Below are 20,041 nucleotides of genomic sequence, written 5' to 3' on the forward strand. Positions count from 1 at the left end.
TATGCTACTCAATGCCAGGAGTTTAAATCTCAAAATGCACATGCTCGAAGCACTCCTCAGTATGGAGAATGTCGACATTTGTGCTGTAACTGAAACTTGGTTGAAGGCTCCAGAGAGCACCCCAGCACTACTGGGCTACAACTCATACCACACATTTCAGCCACAGAACAAGGACCAAAACACAAAAGGAGGGGGTGTATCCATATTCATCAAGGATACCTACACCTCCAGGTTATTCACTCTGGCCCAAGTGTACTGTTCTGAATTTCTCCTTTTATTCTGTATTCAGACTGATCTGACTGCATAGCACTTTTTCCTCCAAAGGCTTACTTTTAAGATATTATGCAGTAATGAACTTTATGTAATTTATGGTAACAAAACCTAACTAAAAATGGGGAAGAGGACACTAATGCTAAAAATGACCTCAAATATGTTATATTTTAATTAGGATATTTTCCTGTGGTATGTTTTGAGTTCTTAAGAGCTATGCCACTATAAACAAATTAGCTGGCTTTGCTTTTTCCATGTATAGATATACTTTGCTGATATCTACTAGTGAATTTGTTTCAAAGGCTGCACATTTAAGAAGTACATAAAGATATCACAGGAGTCGAATTAAGTGTAAGGCCACTTGTGACCATTTTGTATTGCCAGTTCCCACCCTAGAGTGTTATTGCCTGCTCAAGGATAGTTAGGCCAGTAAATCCCAGGTTGAGTTTATGAATACTCATCCAATTATCCAGGCCCTGTTTGAAGGATGATAGTGTATTGCATAGCTTTATCTGCAGAGATGGTCTGTTCCAGAGGTGAAGGAGATGCTGAGTATCAAATCTCTCTCTCTTTCTCTCCACCTTGTTTAATTGATATACAAAAGCAGGTTTAGATCCCCAGCTTTGATATCTGTGGGACTGTTTGACCTATGAAGGCACAAGAGATCCCGGACTACTAAGTCTCTTACTGCTTGGAAGACAGGGCATAGGTCTCCTCTATGGACCCTATAAGATAGAGAAAAGATTGAGAGTGCTTCTAGTCAATTCTGGTAAGAGGGATTTTAAGATTATACATTGCAATCTTCTTTTATTAGGAAGCTTCTAAGGTCTTTTCAATTTTATTATATGTCTAGTGAGGTACATCCCAAAGGAGGCAATGAATTATGACCACAAAGATACCTTACTAAAAGTATACAAGGCCTAAATAACATGTCCTTCAAGGACTGATTCAGTACCCTGACACTACAGTCAGTATCCTACAAACTGCTAAGAGGTGACCTGTGTCTGGCATGCAAGGCATCCTCCGACCTATTGCTGATGGATTACTGCACATCGGCAAGTCAAATGGCATCAGAAATATGAAGTGTAGAGATCTCAACCTCTTCTGCAACATCAACAAAATGGTTTGGAGGGATAGGTAAATCTTTAAGAGGATACTGCTGCTGTGGAAAAGACCTCCCAGCTGCATAAAACTCATCCCTGTCCATTTTCAAGCACAACTTGGATAGGTAACAGAAAATGTACCCTAGAACTTTCCCCTGTACCAGTAATGAACAGAGGCATCTCATAAATGCTTTTCCTCTTGCATGGTTCTCCTCAACTTATCCATGATGTGATCCCAATTATTCCCATTAGGGGGGTAATATATTAATTATCAACCACGGGAAGGGTAAGACCAATCTATAACCAAATGGGATAGGTTATTTTGAGCACAAAAAGGGAAACTGACTAATCTTAAAATGGCCAACAAGGGCAGCTAGCCTAGTACTTACCTATGAACCTATGTACCTATGAACAAAAGATAACTGACTTCAACAACTGGCTTAGATTCTTGTGTCATTCTAAGGGGCTACAATATACATCAGTATGGGATGAGATCATAGACAGTCCAAACTGCTTTGCCAAGAATGGTCTGTGTACCCACACTGTTCATTTTAAGGAAATGTCAGTCTTCTACAACTCCCAACATACCTAAACAGAATCAGAACAGTATTAAGGTTTTGCTGCTTGATGCTAGGAACCTTAATAAAAAAACTCTACACCATGCAAGCATTTGGAGCGTTTCTCTCCGGGCATCTGTTGAAAATTGGCTTTGTTCTAAGTTGTACTTTCTCAGTAAACAAATGTTAAATAAATAAATAAATAAATCAATAAATAAATGCAAGTATTACTTACCATGGAAAATGTAGATATATGCGTCATCACTGAGACTTGGTTCAAGACCAGTGAAACCACTCAACCAGTGGAGGTCTTCAATGCTTTTCAATGGATGTAGGTCTGTTACATTAGAAGTAGGCACTAAAGGAGGATGAATCTCTATATTTTAAAAAAAAATCTTACATCCACACCATTAGGCAAGACAGTGACCTGGGTCTCTGCTATGACCAGTTCACTATTAACAAAACTTTTTATCACATCAGGAACTACAGGGCTCCCTCTTTGTCCTTTGAGGTCCATACCTACTACATAAACAGTACAAAGTCCCTATGCATTAATGCAAACACTATATAATACTTCAAATGTCCTACCATCAAATGGGAGACGTGTACGTCTTCAAATACCTATGCTATTTATTTATGGGTCTGGTTGAGTTCACTCATATTTATAGAAGTACCTTTTATAGGAATCATGTCAAAAAATATTTTAGGTTCGTAGATGACCTCATATTCATATGTCAAGGGGGACAAAATGAGGTACAGTCATTTATTAAATTTTTGAATGAAAGCAGATATCAAATCAAATATGATGGTTTACAGGAGGGAGAACTAGTGAATTATTTAGATGTCACCATGGAAGATCTGGGGAATGGTAAGATTAAGCCAAAAATATATAGGAAATTTGAACAGCCTAACTGTATGTTACACATCCAGAACATACTTTGACATCATTCCCTTATGGAGAAATCTTGAGAATAAACAGATTATGCAGTGATAGACAATAATCTGAAAGGGAAGCTAAGAAAACAACCATGTTCCTAAATAGGGGATATGAAGAGAGTCTAATTATGGACAGCTGTGATAGAATATTTGGAGACAGAAAGAAGAATAGGGGCAAAAGACAAAGTAATATAATTGAGAGAGCAGAAACATATTTTGCCCCAGATAAGATCTTATTTTATGTTTCCAAATATATACTATTTTCTAACAAGCTGCATAAACTACTAAGAGACTACTGGAATGTAGTGAAGAGGAAAGTTTCTTCCCTTACAGAGATAAGGCTAAGATTCTCCTATCAAAGCGGATGCAATTTGAAGGATTTTTGGTCCATGGTACCTATAGAAGACCTGTAGAAAATATAGAAAAAAAACTGGCTCATAGTGGTACTACTCCGTGTGGAAATTGCACAATATGCCAGCATGTAGTGGCAACTTTTGATAGAATAAACAGTAGGAAGTTTCAAATACAGGGTTGTTTTCCCTGCAAAAATGTTGGCATCATTTATGTCTTTAAGTGTCCCTGCGGATGTTTTTATATAGGAGAAAGCAAGAGAAATTTAGGGGAGAGAGTGAAGGAACATGTCAGGGACATTAAAAATAATATTTAAATAAATAGAATCAGAACAGTATTAAGGTTTTGCTGCTTGATGTTAGGAGCCTTAATTAAAAAACTCCACACCATGCAAGCATTTGGAGCAATTGTCTCCAGGCATCTGCTGAAAATTGGCTTTGTTCCAAGTTGGACCTTCTCAGTAAACAAATGTTAAATAAATAAATGCAAGTATTACTTACCATGGAAAATGTAGATATATGCTTCATCAGTGAGACCTGGTTCAACACCATTGAAACCACTCGATCAGTGGAGGTCTTCAATCCTTTTCACTGGATGTAGGTCTGTTACATTAGAAGCAGGCACTAAAGGAGGATGTATCCAGAGGTGGCCCGTGCTATTGGACTGCTGGACTGCAGCCCCCCCATCTGTAAAAAGAAAAAAAGAAAGAAAATAAAAGATAAAAAAAGAAAATTAAAATTGCGGACTTTCATGCATGCTCACTAGTCTGGACTGCTGCTGAGACAGGCTGGAGCATGCGCAGACTGTTTCAGCAGCAGTCCGGATTAGGAAACATTGAAGAACAGAGATCCCAGAAGACTATGCAGTTTTAACTGCATAGACCATCGCTGGAAACAGATCGGGCTTTGACTGCAATGTTGGCAGGCTGGAGTCTCATCGGGGGATGAACATCTCGCATGGTGGATTAGATGCTCCAACAGACGTAATGCGCGGGCAGGAGGTTTGTGGTTCACGAAGGGATCTACATTGCTGAATTTAATGGCATGAAGGGATCATCTCTCCAGGTGTGTGTGTGTGTGCGTGTGTGTGTGTGCATGTAACATGCCCCAGTTGCTATATACTGGTGGCTAGAACAAACTCATGGTGGTGTGGTAGGGAATACCTCAGGCTTGAACCCTGTACCTTGTATGCAGGTGTTAAGGACCTGAATCCTCTACCCACCACTATTTGTAAAAAAAAAAAAAAAAGCAGATTTTTGCCTCATATTTGATCTGATTTGTTCCTTATAATATCTGTGGTTTCTAAATGATGCAATGCTTGATATATGATGGTGCAGTGGTAGCATCGTTGCCTCACAGCTGCAGGTTCTCAGGTTTAATTCTTGGCTGGGGTGCCTTCTATGTGGGGTCTGTATCTTCTCCCTGTGTTTGTGTGGGTTTGCTTTTGTGTCCTCCCATTTTACAAAGACATGTCTGCATTACTTCTTCCTGAGCTCTGCTGAAAATTGTTTTTTTGTTTCAAGTCAGACTTTCCTGATTAACAAATGTTAAGTAAAATTAACAGGCATTTGAATTTCAGACTTCAGGTTTCTGAATGTTTAATTCCTTACATATTTGATGGTGCAGTGGTAGCATTGTTGCCTCGCAGCTATAGGTTTTCTGGTTTGATTCTTGGCTGGGGTGCCTTCTGTGTGGAGTGTGCATCTTATCCCTGTGTTTGTATGGATTTGCTCTGGTGTCAAGCCATTTTACAAAGACATGTGTCTGCAGTATTTCTCCCTGGGCCTCTGCTGAAAATTGTTTTTGTTCTGTCAGAAGTAAAATTGACAGGCATTTGAATTTCAGACTTCATATTCTTCAGAAAATACATAGTAACACAACATTTTATTCTAGCCATTTTCTAAGTTTATAAGATGAATATTTGAAATTTGTCCTTATTTTTGAGACTGTATTACCCTATTATTGGCTTTGTACAGGTTTTTTGTGCTAAGGTTGATAGCTATGGCAAGAACTGAATTCACTGAATATGTTTGAGGTCTGTATTCCCTCATTACTGGGTTTGTCCAGGTGTTTTGTGCTAAGAGGTTGTTGACAGCTATGGTGAGAACTGAATTCATTAAATGATAGCCATTTAAGTTTCAGTCTTCCTCTCTTTCACAAAGCAGCTGACTTGGTATAGTGGTATGTTGCTCTGACTGTTTTGCACAGGGACCTTGGCAGTAAAATGCATGGTGGTAACACAGCATTTTTCTTTCACAAAGCAGGTGATTTGGCATAGTGGTATGTTGCTCTGACACTTTTGCACAGGGACCTTGGCAGAAAAATGTATGGTGGTAACACAGCATTTTATTCTAGCAACTTTCCAAGATTATACAAGCAATGTTTAACGTGTCCCTGGTTTTTGGGCTTTTGACCCCCCCCCCCCAATAAATTTGGCTTTTTCCAGATTTCTTGTGCTGCGAAGTTGAGATGCAGTTGAGTATTGAATAGATTTTACAAGGAGCTGAGAGCTGCAGGGGAAGAGAAGTTTAGTGCTGCTTATGCTAACTCAGCTTGCATTGTTAATAGCACAACAGGTTGTATACTTGCTTTTGATGCAGAAGGTTGTTGGTTCTATTCCCACAAGGGGTGAATGCTGCTGTACTAAAAAAGTTAAGATACTAACTATGAGCCTGTTATCAGTTTGCCATCCATTTCCTATTGCAATATTACTAGCTTATCATTTTTAATGTAATATAGGCAATTTATTCCTCGAGGGCATCAGACACTTTATTTTTCGATGAAACCATGAAATATAAAGGTGTTTGCTAGCAGCAACCTCTTCATTAGTTACAGATTTATTTAATGTGGAATTATTTAGATGACATTTTTACTTCTTCAGAGATTGTGCATATTTATTGATTATGGTGGTGTGTAGAATTGTGCATATTTACTGATAATGGTGGACTGTAGAATTGTGCATATTTACTGATAATGGTGAACTGTAGGAGTTTGAGTAGACTTTTATGATGGAAATGTTCTGAACTGAGCAGTTTTGTCATTATGGGTGCATGCATTTTGTTTCATTGTTTACTAGAAAGATGTTCTGAATTGGGCAGTTTTGTCATTATTGGTGCATGCGTTTTTTTTTCATTGTTTACTGGAAAAATGTTCAAAACAATAGGAAGGTGTATCAAAGAGCACATGTATGTTTCATATGCAAGGGGTCTATGATTTGAAAACAGCCCAGAATTAATCTGTATCTGCCACTGGTAAAATGTATTTTCTTTGAATGTGGGTTTCAAGGGCAGAGATGTTTTAATGCTAAGTTTGTTTAGCAGATGTCTTAGTGTTTGTGCTGTAAAATGCAAAATAAAACTTTCAAATGAAGTCCAAATCATCATAGAAGTAAATCAGTATGCACATTAGTGTTTATGGTAAATGGAGTGAAATAGCCAAGTAATGGATCATTGGAATGGCTGCAGGGAGAGGCTCCATTCGACCATGATTTTGTGAGGGGGAAGGGCGGCAAACTTAAAGTCAGCCCCAGCTGAACTATACCTCCCAACTGTCCAGATTTTCAAAGACTGAATAGATTTTAGCTTCTTATTTTCGGTTTGTGCCTCATAAAATTTGTTGCTTTCTGACAAATCTTTTAGGAATTAAGTCACTAAATAATGACACACTGAGTTTCAGACTTCATAACCTTCAGAAAAATGCATGCTAAAGTAAGACCTGTTGTTCTATCAACTGTCTCAGTTTATACAAAAGCAATTTTTAGTACTGTTTATATGTTCCCCCAATAAATTTGGCCTTGTCCAGATTTATTGCATTAACAGGTTGAGAGGTACATGCAAATAAATTGCTTTATAGAATTAGGAATAGCCAAACCTCTCATCTGTCCCTGATTTTGGCTCAAAATGTTGCTCTTCCCCCTAATAATCCCTCCGCAAAATAGCAATTTTGGAAGAAAACATGGAGGGTTTACAATTAAGAAATAACTGTAATAATCAGAGTTATAGATTATTTTTATTTCAGAAATGCATGTAGATTCTTTTATTTTGTTAGCTGCTCAAGTTAGCAGTACTAATATTAAAGTGTCCCTTCTTTGACAGGTTCCCAGCTGTATTGTGTGACTATTTTATATTTTTACATCACATTTTTGGTCCATTTTTCATAAAATTATGTTTTTTTTGGCAAGTTAATGACAAATCATTAAAGACTGAAGTTAGAAAATAATGACATTTGAGTTTCAGAGTTCATACCATTCAGAAAATTCATACTAATGCAAGACCTATTCTATTATCTTTCTAAGTTTATAAGAGCAATATTTATAAATTGTCCTTATTTTTGGGCCTTTGTCCCACTTCTTTGTATGGCTTTGTGCAGATTTCTTGCTCCAAGGTTGAGAGGTACGACAAATGTGTCAGGGCCATCACAGTCAGCCAGAGACATTTCAAATTGTGACATATTTGTTGCACCCCACTCCCCCATGTAGTGACTCTGGATGTGTCGAAGCAAGGCAAGGAGTAGTTATGCAGTGTAAATGTGCTGAGTATCCCAAGGTAGACACAAGTACTAGTAGTGGCTTTTCATCTGTCCTTGATTTTTGCAGAATGGTCTGGTTTCTGTCATATTTTTTGTACTGTTTATTTATACTTATTACTCAAAGTGCCTGTTGCTCTGTGTTTAAGTAGCAATACTTTAATGACCATCAGGTAAGCTTGGCTGAGATCGTAAGATGCAAGTAAGCTTTAATAAGCATACTGTTAAAGAATTGCCAACATTGAAAGCCTTTCTGTTGTTGCCATGTTGAGAATACTTAACTAGATAATGTATAAGCCTTGGGTATTGAAATGCATATGACAATATTTGTCATAAAGGACAGGATTACATTATTTTAAGAAGCTCATTACACTTGGAGACTTCCAGTCATCTCTGCAGGCTTTACCCGTAAACTAAACAGAATGCCAGTCGTGTGGTCCATAACCTGTACAGTAATCCTTTTAAGCAATGTATCTTGAGCTTATTTTTTGTTTGCTTTTCATTTTTTACTTTGATCATGTTTTCCCCATGAAACAAGTAGATAGTTGTCAGGCAGCAGGTCTTTTTTTGGATAAGAAACATTTTTACAAGTGGGGGCATCAGAGATTTCTACTTTCAGCATGTTACTTGGTACTTTAATAAAGTTGAATATAAATTATAATTAGAACTGCACTGCAAGAAGTGGTTTGAGTTGAGTGCTGCTTGTTTTTCTTATACTTGGTTTTGACTGGCATTCCATTAATGTATTTAAAAAGTAATTTATTTTTTCATGCCTTGCAACCTTTTTGTTTCCATCTAGATATTAAGTAAGCTGTCATGCAGCCAAGGCATTGAAATATTTTTATTCTTCTACACTTCATTTTGTCTTGATTGGACTCTCATAATGACGGTTTGGCACCCAGGGCAGTGTATTTAGTTAGTTTTTGTGGTTTTGAGCATAGCTCCACCCCTTTCTAGTTGGCTGCACCTCTTCCCATTGACCCCACCCATTCAACTGTCTCCTGCAGCCCCCCTTTGATTTGAAGTCACCAGCCACCACTGGATGTATCTCTATATTTAAAAATAAATCTCACCTCCACACTCATTAGGCAAGACAGTGACCTGGGTCTCTGCCATGTCCAGTTCACTATTAACAAAATATTTTATCACATCAGGAACTACAGGACCCCCTCTTTGTCCTTTGAGGCCCATACCTCCTACATAAGCAGTATAAAGCCCCTATGTATTAATACAGACACCAAAGGATACTTCAAATATCCTACCATCAAATGGGAGATCTGTACATCTTCAAACACCTACGCCCAGTGATTTCTGGACTTCATAAATACAAATTCCCTGGACCAGTCAGCCCCTAACCCAACCAGGGAAGATAAAATCCTGGGCTTAGTCCTTACTGATAAGGGACAGCACTGTTCCTTGCCTGTTGTAACCTTCTCCCTGAAGTCAGTCACATTCAGCTTAAGACCGAAGCCAGAAGCATTCTCAGTATTCTGAGATTATGCAAAGATAAATCTACTAAAATTGTGTGATGAACTGACTAAATTCCAAGGCTCCTGCCATCTTGAAAATCCCATTTCTTATGCAGAACCCTTTACTGTCAAGTTCTATGCACATGTAAATAGTTGCACGGCTGCATCCATTCCCCTCAGAAATAAATACAATCTTCTCTCTTTCGACTGTTCCCATTAGGAGTTGTCACAGCGGATCATCTATTTCCATTTCTTCCTGTCCTCTGCATATTGCTCTGTTACACCAACCACCTGCATGTCCTCTTTCACCACATCCATAAACCTTATCATATGCCTTCCTCTTTTCCTCTTACCTGGTAGCTCCATCCTTAGCATCCTTTGCCCAATATACCCAGCATCCCTCCTCAGCACATTTCCAAACCAACGCAATCTCGCCTCTCTGACTTTGTCTCCAAACCATCCAACCTGAGCTGACCCTCTAATATACTGATTTCTAATCCTGTCAATCCTTGTCACACCCAGTGCAAATCTTAACATCTTTAACTCTGCCACTTCCAGCTCTGACTCCTGCCTTTTATTTAGTGCCACCGTCTCCAACCCATACAACACAGCTGGTCTCACTATCTTCTTGTACACCTTCCCTTTCATTCTTACTGGTACCCGTTTGTCACAAATCACTCCTGACACTCTTCTCCACCCATTCCATCCTGCCTGTACTTTCTTCTTCACCTCTCTTCCACACTCACCATTATTCTGAACTGTTGATCCCAAGTACTTAAACTCATCCACATTTGCCAACTCTTTTCCCTGCATCCTCACCATTCCTCTATCTTCCCGCTCATTCACACACACATATTCTGTCTTAGTCCTGCTAACCTTCATGCCTCTCCTCTCTAGAGCACATCTCCACCTCTCTAGGGTCTCCTCATCCTGGTCACTCTTCTCACTGCAGATCACAATGTCATCTGCAAACATCATAGACCATGGGGCTTCCTGTCTGATCTCGTCTGTCAACCTGTCCATCATCATTGAAAATAAGAAAGGGCTCAGAGCTGATCCTTGATGTAATCCGACCTCCACCTTAAACACATCTGTCACTCCCACTGCAGACTTCACCACTGTCACACTACCCTCATACATATCCTGTACCACTCATATACTTCTCTTCCACTCCTGACTTCCTCATACAATACCACAACTCCTCTCTAGGCACCCTATCATATGCTTTCTCCAAGTCCACAAAGACACAATGCAACTCCTTCTGACCTTCTCTATATTTCTCCATCAACACTCTCAGAGCAAATATCACATTTGTAGTGCTCTTTCTTAACATGAAACCATACTGCTGATCACTAATCATCACCTCCCTTTTTAACTTAGCTTCCACTACTCTTTCCCATAACTTCCAACTGTGACGGATCAGTTTTATTCCTCTGTAGTTCCTATAGCTCTGCACATCACCTTTATTCTTAAAAATAAGTACCAAAACACTTTTTCTCCACTCCTCAGGCATCCTCTGACTTTCCAATATTTCAGTAAACAATTGGGTTAAAAACTCCACTGCTATTTCTCCTAAGCACCTCCATGCTTCCACTGGTATGTCATCTGGACCAACAGGCTTTTCATTCTTCATCCTCTTCATAGCTGTCCGTACTTCCTCCTTGCTAATCTGTTTCACTTCCTGATTCACTATCCCCACACTTCCAACCTTCTTTCTCTCTCATTCTCTTCATTCATCAGCCCCTCAAAATACTTTTCCATCTGCTCAACACACTCTGCTCACTTGTGAGTACGTTTCCCTCACTATCCTTTTATGCAATGCAAAATTAGAAAGTAAACCACTATGGTGGAACCCTAGTATAAGCAAGCTCTATAGAAAAAAAAACTAATTGCATGTAAAAATACATCTAATGCTAAAAGAAGCCAAAAATGTTCTTGATAAACCAAACAAGGTACTGCAAATCCTGATAAAATCAACTAATGCCAGAGATGAAGTAAAAATAGCCACCAAAGGGGAAAGATAACCACAAAGCCTTCTTTAACTATGTTGGAAATCTCAGAAGCAACATCTAGCACTGTGCAGAACTAGTAATAAATGGTACCTTACACTCAGACCCAGAGGACATTTCCTACGGTTTAATAAAATCCATGTAGGCACAGTGTACAGCCTACATAAATCTGTGTAGGCACAGTGTAGAGCCTATATGGACTGTATGCATTTACACGGCCATGGTTCCCCCTCTGCAGCATGCCATGCATATTAATGATGGTGTGCTGCCAAGAGATAGCTGAGGAACATGGATACTGAATCAGTGTAGGGAGAGGTATAGTAGCCTGCCATGGCTGGAGATGAGTGAGTCCCCCTGTAATGCTCCCTGCCACTGTTGTAATGTTGTGAAGTGTGTCAACTGTCTAAGTCATTTTTATGATGTGTTACTATTTAAATTTTTTTTACTGCATTTTTGCACTGCAAGGTGTGGAGCACAGCAATGCCAAGCTATGCTCACATATAGACAGCTGACACCAGGCAGACATCTAAAATAGAAACAAGATGTAATTAATTATCATAATTATTTTTTTTTCATTTATGTTTGGGTGACATGGCATGGAGCGCAGCAGAGCTGAGCAGAGTTCATATGTACATGGCAGACACTTACCAGACATCTAAAAATAGAAACCACATGTAATTAATTATTTATTTATAGGTGTGCTTAAGCATGTTTGCATAGCACAGCATGGTGCTCAGCAATGCCAACAGGTAGCCTTGTAGTATATGTGGGGATATACTAGTTTTTATAATATCCAACTAGCTACATGGGTAGAGTTATGGTCTTATGTGTAGTAGGTCCTGCGTTTGAGTCCATGACAGGCAGAATATGTCTGTAAATGAATGTACTATGTTTCTGTAATTTCATTAAACTTATGTGAATTTTGGCACTGCTGCACATTGCTAAGCACTGCTCAGTCATGCTAAGCAATGCATAAACATGTTAATGGCTACCAGTCTTTGCCTGGTGCTAAACCTCACTAAAACCATGGTTCTGTGAGTTTTCATACTGCTTGGCTTCACTTAGCTGCTTTGCTTGCTGCTAAGCCTCACAGCACTTTTTTGAATGTTGCTGAATGATCAGTAATGGTGGGAAAACAGCCTATATTAAGCCCAATAGGTGGGAATTCTGCAACAGTCATTGGGGTTCAATCAACTGTTGATATGGCTGGCGGTGTTGGCAAAAATGTGTGCTTTCAGGTGCAGCGGTGGGGCATTCAGAAGTCCAGGATCATGGTTTGGCTCCTTATTAAAAACCATGAATCCCAGCTGATGCAGGACAGATTCAAGGACTCAGAGTGTAAGGCAGAGGCCTGGGACCTTTGGCCAGTAACTCATCAGTGTTACTGGTATCCCCACACAGATGAGCAGTGTTGTCACCATTTTGATGACCTGAAAAGGAGGAAGAGGGTAACCCTGCACACCTGGGTCCAGGAAGCTTGAGCTGGGAATGCTTCACAAATATGCAAGTATGTCTTCCTCTGTTTAACCAAAATGCAAGCTAAATGTCTGTAAAACAGGTATTCATAATGGTGCTTATCTCTACCAACAGCTGCAGCTGAAAGGACTCACAATGTCGAGTCCCATGATGAGTGCCTGGCCAGGTTGTACTGTGAGCATGGTAAATATGGATTTAGTATGCCAACTGTAGTGCAATAAACAAGAAAGAGTAAAGCATTTACTGCAATAAAGTCTATACAAGAAAAATTGTATTGCAATAAATGGACATACAGAACTGTAATGCAATAAAGAGGCAATTAGAGCTGTAGAGCCAGGGTGCAATAAATCAACAATAAGAACTGTATTTCAATAAAGCATTAGCAATACCAATAACAGTAAGCAAAATGTTGTTCAGCAAGATTGTGCTGCCAAAACCATTGCAGTACAGCTGTATGCATTGACTGTCTTTGGTAAGGTTGCTTCAGTCAAGTGTAACACTGTAATAGCTGTAGCCAGCAAATCTAAAGGTCTGCAAACTGTATTTCTCAACTCATAGTGCTGTCCAAGGCTGTCTCCAGGCCAGTATTGGTCACATAATGCTCTCTCTTCCTCAGACATCAGGTAATAAAGGTATATGCTGAGGTAGTCTAGTCCATGGGCAGATATTGTGTGTGGACTTCACAGGTATTTCAAACCAATAACAATAAAATGTGTTCACTAGCATTGTTGATTCTAAACTACAGCTTTTTTCATACATGGTTCTATATGCAGTATGGTTTTAGTCCATGCATGTGTGTTCTACTGTCACTGCAGTCTGGTATAACACTGTAATAGTAGTAGAACACCAGAGTGGTGTACTGTAACTTGTATTGCTCAGTTGATAGTATAGTTCCAGTTGATCTCCAGACAAGTATCAGTCCCTCAATAGTCAGCAGTGACTCAGTAGTTCATCCTGTTAAATGCTTTGTATGCAGTAGACTTTGACACACACAGTCCTGAGTTCAAATCCAGTGATATGTAGCACTAAATTTTCAGAAACAGTCTCGTAATACTCACATTTTATCTCTCACCAGGAACATAACAAATATATAGGTGAGATGGCCCATATTATGAGCAGATATTGTGTTTAGATTTTACAAAATGTTAACATCAATGCCAAGAATGCGTTCAACGGCATTGTTGAGTCATAAATAAAGCTGTGTAATCCCAGTATAGCATTATCCCTTGCATGTCTGTACTAAGTTGCTGCAGTCGATTATTACATTATTACATTATTTGCAGATGTCCCCTGCAGTCACAGCTATTGGGTTGCACTCCCATGCCTGCCAGCTAAGGCATAATGGCTGTCAAGTTTACTTACTGTACACAAATATGCCTCTCAAGTGTCACAATTTCTTGTAATGTAATTAAAACTGCCTAATAAATTTGACGCATGATTACAAGATAAATTAGTACCTGGAATGCAATGTATTACCAAATCCATTTACAAAACACCTGGGTAGTTATAAAACTCCACATTATGTAAAACTGTCCTTTGTAGTGGTGTACCTGCAGTTGTTACTGCTTGGCCCATACTGACCAATTCAAACAGCTTGGGAGGTATATATGTGTTATATCAGTTATAAGAGAATTGTAGTCACTGTACTCCAACCTGACACTGCACACCTGTAAAGTATATATTTCAGTGTTTTAAGGGATATAATCTGCAATTTCACTAAAGGAATGTTTCTCTCTCTCTCCCCACACCTTATCTTCATGTATTTTATACTGTTATTTATTACTATGATTTAATATTAACATATTTTGTTTAACTATATTCTGGAAAAATGTGTTTCATTACTGATATGTTTTATTATGGTGTACAAATAACATATTTTGTTAAACTAACTATATATTGGAAAATGTGGTTGATTATTATGTTTTATTATTATGCAATATTAACATATTTGTTAAAGTAACTGTTTTGTTGGCCCTATGGTTTACTTTTTACTGGCATTATGTTACCATACTGTTACATTACATGATGTTGTGTTGCACATAATATACATTAGTATGTATTTGGATGAATAAATATAATGTTTGATTCTGTTAATACTAACATTGGTTTGGTTATTACTAACTGTAACTAATTGCTATATCTCAAAAGTCACACATTAGCACACTGTAGTCCAGACTCAAATGAAAATGGCCACACAATAAAGCCCAAAGGTTGCTCACTTTATTAACCACACTGACGCTACAAGTATTCACTGAATTTTCATCTTGAACACAAAAGACTTCTTCAGATGTATTCATTTACAAGCAAACAATTCTTCTCATAAGCCCCTCCCTCCTGGGATCATCCAATCAAGACTTTATTACCCTTAAAAAATTTTCTGTGGAATTAAAATCAAGTAGTGAAATCAGTAATAACCTTTTACTGTTCATACTGATGCCTCGAACTGTGAGGGAGCAGAACTGGCTGATATGAACTGGGGTAGGGATAATAGTGTGTTTAACTGGCTACAAACTAATTGTTCATTTTCAAATTACGTATTTCAAAGCAATACAGTAGATGTTTCCAATGCAAACAGTTATAATTCTAATGTTAATCATTTATATGATTTAATGTTGAAATATAAAAGTCTTTGTATGGATAATAATTACTTAAAGGAATGTGTGGGGAGAGGAATTGTGCCAAAGGGGTTACAATTCTATAAATACCCCAATAATGTTAGAGAGGGAAGTGAGTTCCATTCTGAACTTCTGAAATATTTAATAATTGTGGATTGGAAATATTATAAAAGAAAATGAAAGAGAAACAGTGAAGTTGTTATCTGAAATTAAGGAAGTTAACAGACTGATTGTCACAGATTTATTATTTACGTTGGAAGATGAAAAAGTAAAATCCTACAATATGAAGGAGAAAATAGAGGATTAGTGTAGGTTTATGTACAGTAGGAAATGTAAAAAATTAGATTGTGATATTATTGAATATAGGGACAAAATATGTTACCCCAAACCTAAAAAGAGTGGATTCAGGAACCACCAGACTAATTTTCCACATGCTAATGATGATTTATATATGAAGGAAAGGGAACCTGGGGGAAGAAACCTCAATGGACAGGATGCAAATTATAATAACTGCAACTTTGAAAGAAGTTACGACCTAGAAAACCCACAGGAGTTCCCAGATCTCAGGAGATCTGAGAGGATTAGGAGACAGGGGCGAGTGAACTACTATCACAACAAAAGAGGTGGTCACCTGAATGGGAGGGGTTATTGAGCCCAGATAGGAGTGGGCTACACAATTTTCTGTCTAATACAGAGGAGAATGAAATAATTCTTCAAGGGAGCAGGCATTTATATCAGAATTTTAGTATTTACAACTATAGTAGTGTAGAGATAACCCCATTCATTTTCATTTATTTTGCAAGGGGTTAAAATTTGTCCATACTTCCACCAGTAATATTTCACAGACACTTATTGATCTGAAGATGTTTGTACTTAAGAAAAATCTTGAGTTAGTGTTTGATAACGAGAAAGGAGGAACTTTGAATAGTAACACTCAGGTTAGGAAGAAGGGTACATACAACCCCCCCACTCCATCCACAATTAAAGAATTTTGAAACACAAGTGGAGGAGGAGATTAGATCAAGTCATAGGAAAGGGAGAAAGCATTATAATCATATGATAAAAGCTACTTATCTCCTTGAAGGATAATCAATATATTAGGGTTATGAAGCCTAATAATGGAGAGGAGATAGTTTTTATGGACAGCACACTTTATTCAACTAAAATGATGGATATGTTAAATGATACTGACAGATACTCTAGAGTTTCTAGAAACAAGATTAATGTTGCGTATAGGAAAACAGATTTTATGTTTAAAGAAATATTAGATGAAGTTAACATCACATTAGAAGTATTTAATTTCTTAACTATTGACAACCCAAAAATACCATCGATCTTTGGGATCCCCAAAGTTCACAAAAACATAGGAGACCCACCTCTCAGACCGATAGTAGCCACTACAGGGTCAAAGACATACCCACTGGCAAAATACTTGGCCCTGGAAGTAAACAAGGTTTGGACTGAGAGGGAGGGGATTCCCAAGGATTCATGGGATTTTTAAGTAGCATTAACCAGAATTTATTCAGTGATGAGCTTATTTTTGTAACTCTAGATATTCAAGATTTGTTCAATGTGATACCTCACACAATTGGACTGGAATGGTTTGAGGAGGCCTTAAGGTATAAAGGGGATATAGAACATGAGAAGGTGTTTTTATTTATAGAGTTAATGGATTTGGTGTTAAGAAAAAACTTTCTGTACTTCGAAGGAGAATTTTACAAGCAGACTAGCGGAGTAGCAATGGGAGCATGTTGTGCTCCCATGTATGCTAACTTAGTATTATACACCTGGGAAGAGAAATACATAATACATTCTACATACTCTAAATTTTGGAACTACTACTGTAGGTACCTGGATGATATATGTATTTTTTTGTCAGGCCCTAAGGAAAAAATTATATGAATTTATAAGTTACATCAATGGCACGACATAACTTCTAAAATTTACCCACAGAAACTAGAATACTTAGATGTGGTATTAGAAAAAGTGGTTGAGTCAAGGAATTTTGAATCTAATATTTTTGGGAAGAGCACCTTCTCTAATTCCTATCTATTCTATATGAGTGCCCACCCATTTTCACAGAAGAGAGGCATTTTGAAAGGGCAATTAATAAGAAGTAGCAGAATGACATCAGATGATGGAGATTTTGAAACTGAAAGTCAGAAATTAAAACAAATGTTTACTGAAAGAGAATATCCCTTACCCCTTATTGAAGAAATTATGGCTGAGGTAAAAGAAGAAAGAAATAGGAAATTTGTCCCCATTTGAGGAAAACTGAGAATATATGGATTGTTAGAGAGAGATAAGAAAGAACAAGATAATATTAACTGGAGTAGTAACTTTGTATTCATTTTAACACTGAAACAACAACAATCAAGAAAGGAGTTACTAATAACTGGAATACATTTAGTAGTTTTACAGATTTAAGCAAAATATTAGTGGATCCTCTAAGATTCACCTATAGGAAGTAGGTAGGAATATCAAGAAAATACTAGAGACCAGAAAGAAAAGACAGAGTAGAAAGAAAGCAGGAACATATAAATGCGGTAGCTGTTCGCAATGTGCTCATGTCCTCCAGGGGGAATCAGTGGCTTTAACCAAAAGAGGGATAGAACTTAGAACAAATATTTACAGCAACTGTGATACTATAGGGGTGACTTACATTGCTATTTGTGACACCTGTGGGGCTTTCTACATCGGAAAGACTACTAGAAAATTGAAAAGACGCATTTATGAGCACCTGAACAACATTAGAAAAAAGGATGAAACTAATGCCCTATATAGGCATCTTAATACCTGTCCATTAGCCAAGTATGGTTTTTATGTTATAGAGAAAGTGGATATGGACCCATGTGGAGAACCATGGGAGACCACTATAGAGTTTTGAGAATTGTTTTAGCAATTAAAACTGGAAGCTAATAAAGATGAAGGCTTAAATGATTATCTATCCTTGGCCCCAGTTTTGAAGCTTAGGGCAGCCAAATTGTAATTTCCAATTTGGCCACTAGATAGGAAGGGAAAGAATACCTTTTCACAGATACCTTTTTAACATGTACTTTTTATATAACATACATATATATTTTTTATATACAATTTTCTCAAACAACATAAGCTAGTTATATAGTTATCAAATTTTGCTACAAAGTCTTTTTATGTCTTTCTATGCATTTTAACATTTCTAGAACATATTATATAGTGTAAAAGGTTATTACTGATTTCGCTGCTTTATTTTAATTACACAGAAAATGTTTTTTAAGGGTAATAAAGTCGTGATTGGATGATCACATGAATTGCTTGCTTGTAAATTAATACATCTGAAGAAGTCTTTTGTGTTTAAGATGAAAACGCACTGAATACTTGTAGCATTAGTGTGGTTAATAAAGTGAGCAACCTTCGGGCTTCATTGTGTGGCCATTTTCATTTGGGACCAGACTACACTGTGCTAATGTGTGACTTTTGTGGTTATTAGTTTTCTGGCACACTATCTCTTTATTTTTTGGTTTATTTATTGCTATACCTCATTTACCACAGCACATAAAGGTAGGCCGGTTCCAGCTGATCCCCCTACATTGCCTGAACCGGCCATGACACCAGGTCACAGCATGTCTGTGACCCAGACCAGTGGTCAGAAATAAACTGCTCCAATGTCAAGCAAAAACTTTATTAAAACAAAGCTTGTGGGTAACAACCCTTTCTCAGTGCTAAATCGGTTGTTACCTGAAAGCTTTGCTTAAATAAAGTTTTTGCTTGACATTGGAGTGGTTTATTTCTGAGTCTATCATTATTTTTCCAGTTACCACAGTATCAACCTTATACCCAGACCAGTGGTGCCACCTCTGCTGCCCCTGCACTACCTGCAGCATTGGGTAGTACTACTGCTCCAGGGGATGGAGTGTGGCCTCCTCTAGGTGTGGTGGTGGAGGGGGTGTTGTCACCCATGTGGACCTGCCAGGATAGTGCAGGATAGTCCACTGTGGATATGATCACTGACTTCGGCAGACTGAGGGCATGCTGGCCACCCTGGTGGGGCAGACTCACCCTGTTGACCAACCTCCAGCACAGCTACCCTTGGAGCAGTGATGGAGCATTACCAACAGTCCCATGGGTGGGGACATGAGTCACACTACTGCTCTCTGGAGGCACATGGAACCAATTCCTCAATACCGTCCCTATCCAAGGTGCTCAGCCTCCTCATGTATCACACACTACTCCTGTCTGCTGTCTTGTCTGTCTTGTCTGTTTGCAAATGTATCCTCACATACCCAACTTACCTCCCCCACATGTACCTATGTCTCTTCCTCAACATTCCACTCTCACCTTAAAAAAATAGGCACCTGTCCCCAAAAAGAAAATATAATTACATTCATAGCTCTCCATTTTGCACATGTCCACTGGACACATGTAATTTGGTCCAAATGGCTTGACAACGCAGTTATGCTGTCCTCATCCCTCTCTCTGGGGTTTGAGAATCCATATTTATCTACAAATTCTGTCAAAGTGCTCAGTTGTTGCTGTACAAGAAATAGATAGGTATGGTTCTTTCCTACACCCTTTCTACACATTACTCCCTGCCTTTCACTATGTTTTTTCTCTCTGCTTACCCCCATTTTACTACTTTCCTATGTTCCCTTTTTTCTTTTCTTTATTTATTTATTTTTTTTGCACGGAGCTTTGTGACGTACCACGTCATGCAGCTTCCCTAAGCTCAGCTAAATAGTGCTATAATGACTAC

The sequence above is a fragment of the Protopterus annectens genome, chromosome 4.part0 (assembly GCF_019279795.1).
Source record: "Protopterus annectens isolate FY-2018-M chromosome 4.part0, PAN1.0, whole genome shotgun sequence".
Lineage (NCBI taxonomy): Eukaryota > Metazoa > Chordata > Ceratodontiformes > Protopteridae > Protopterus > Protopterus annectens.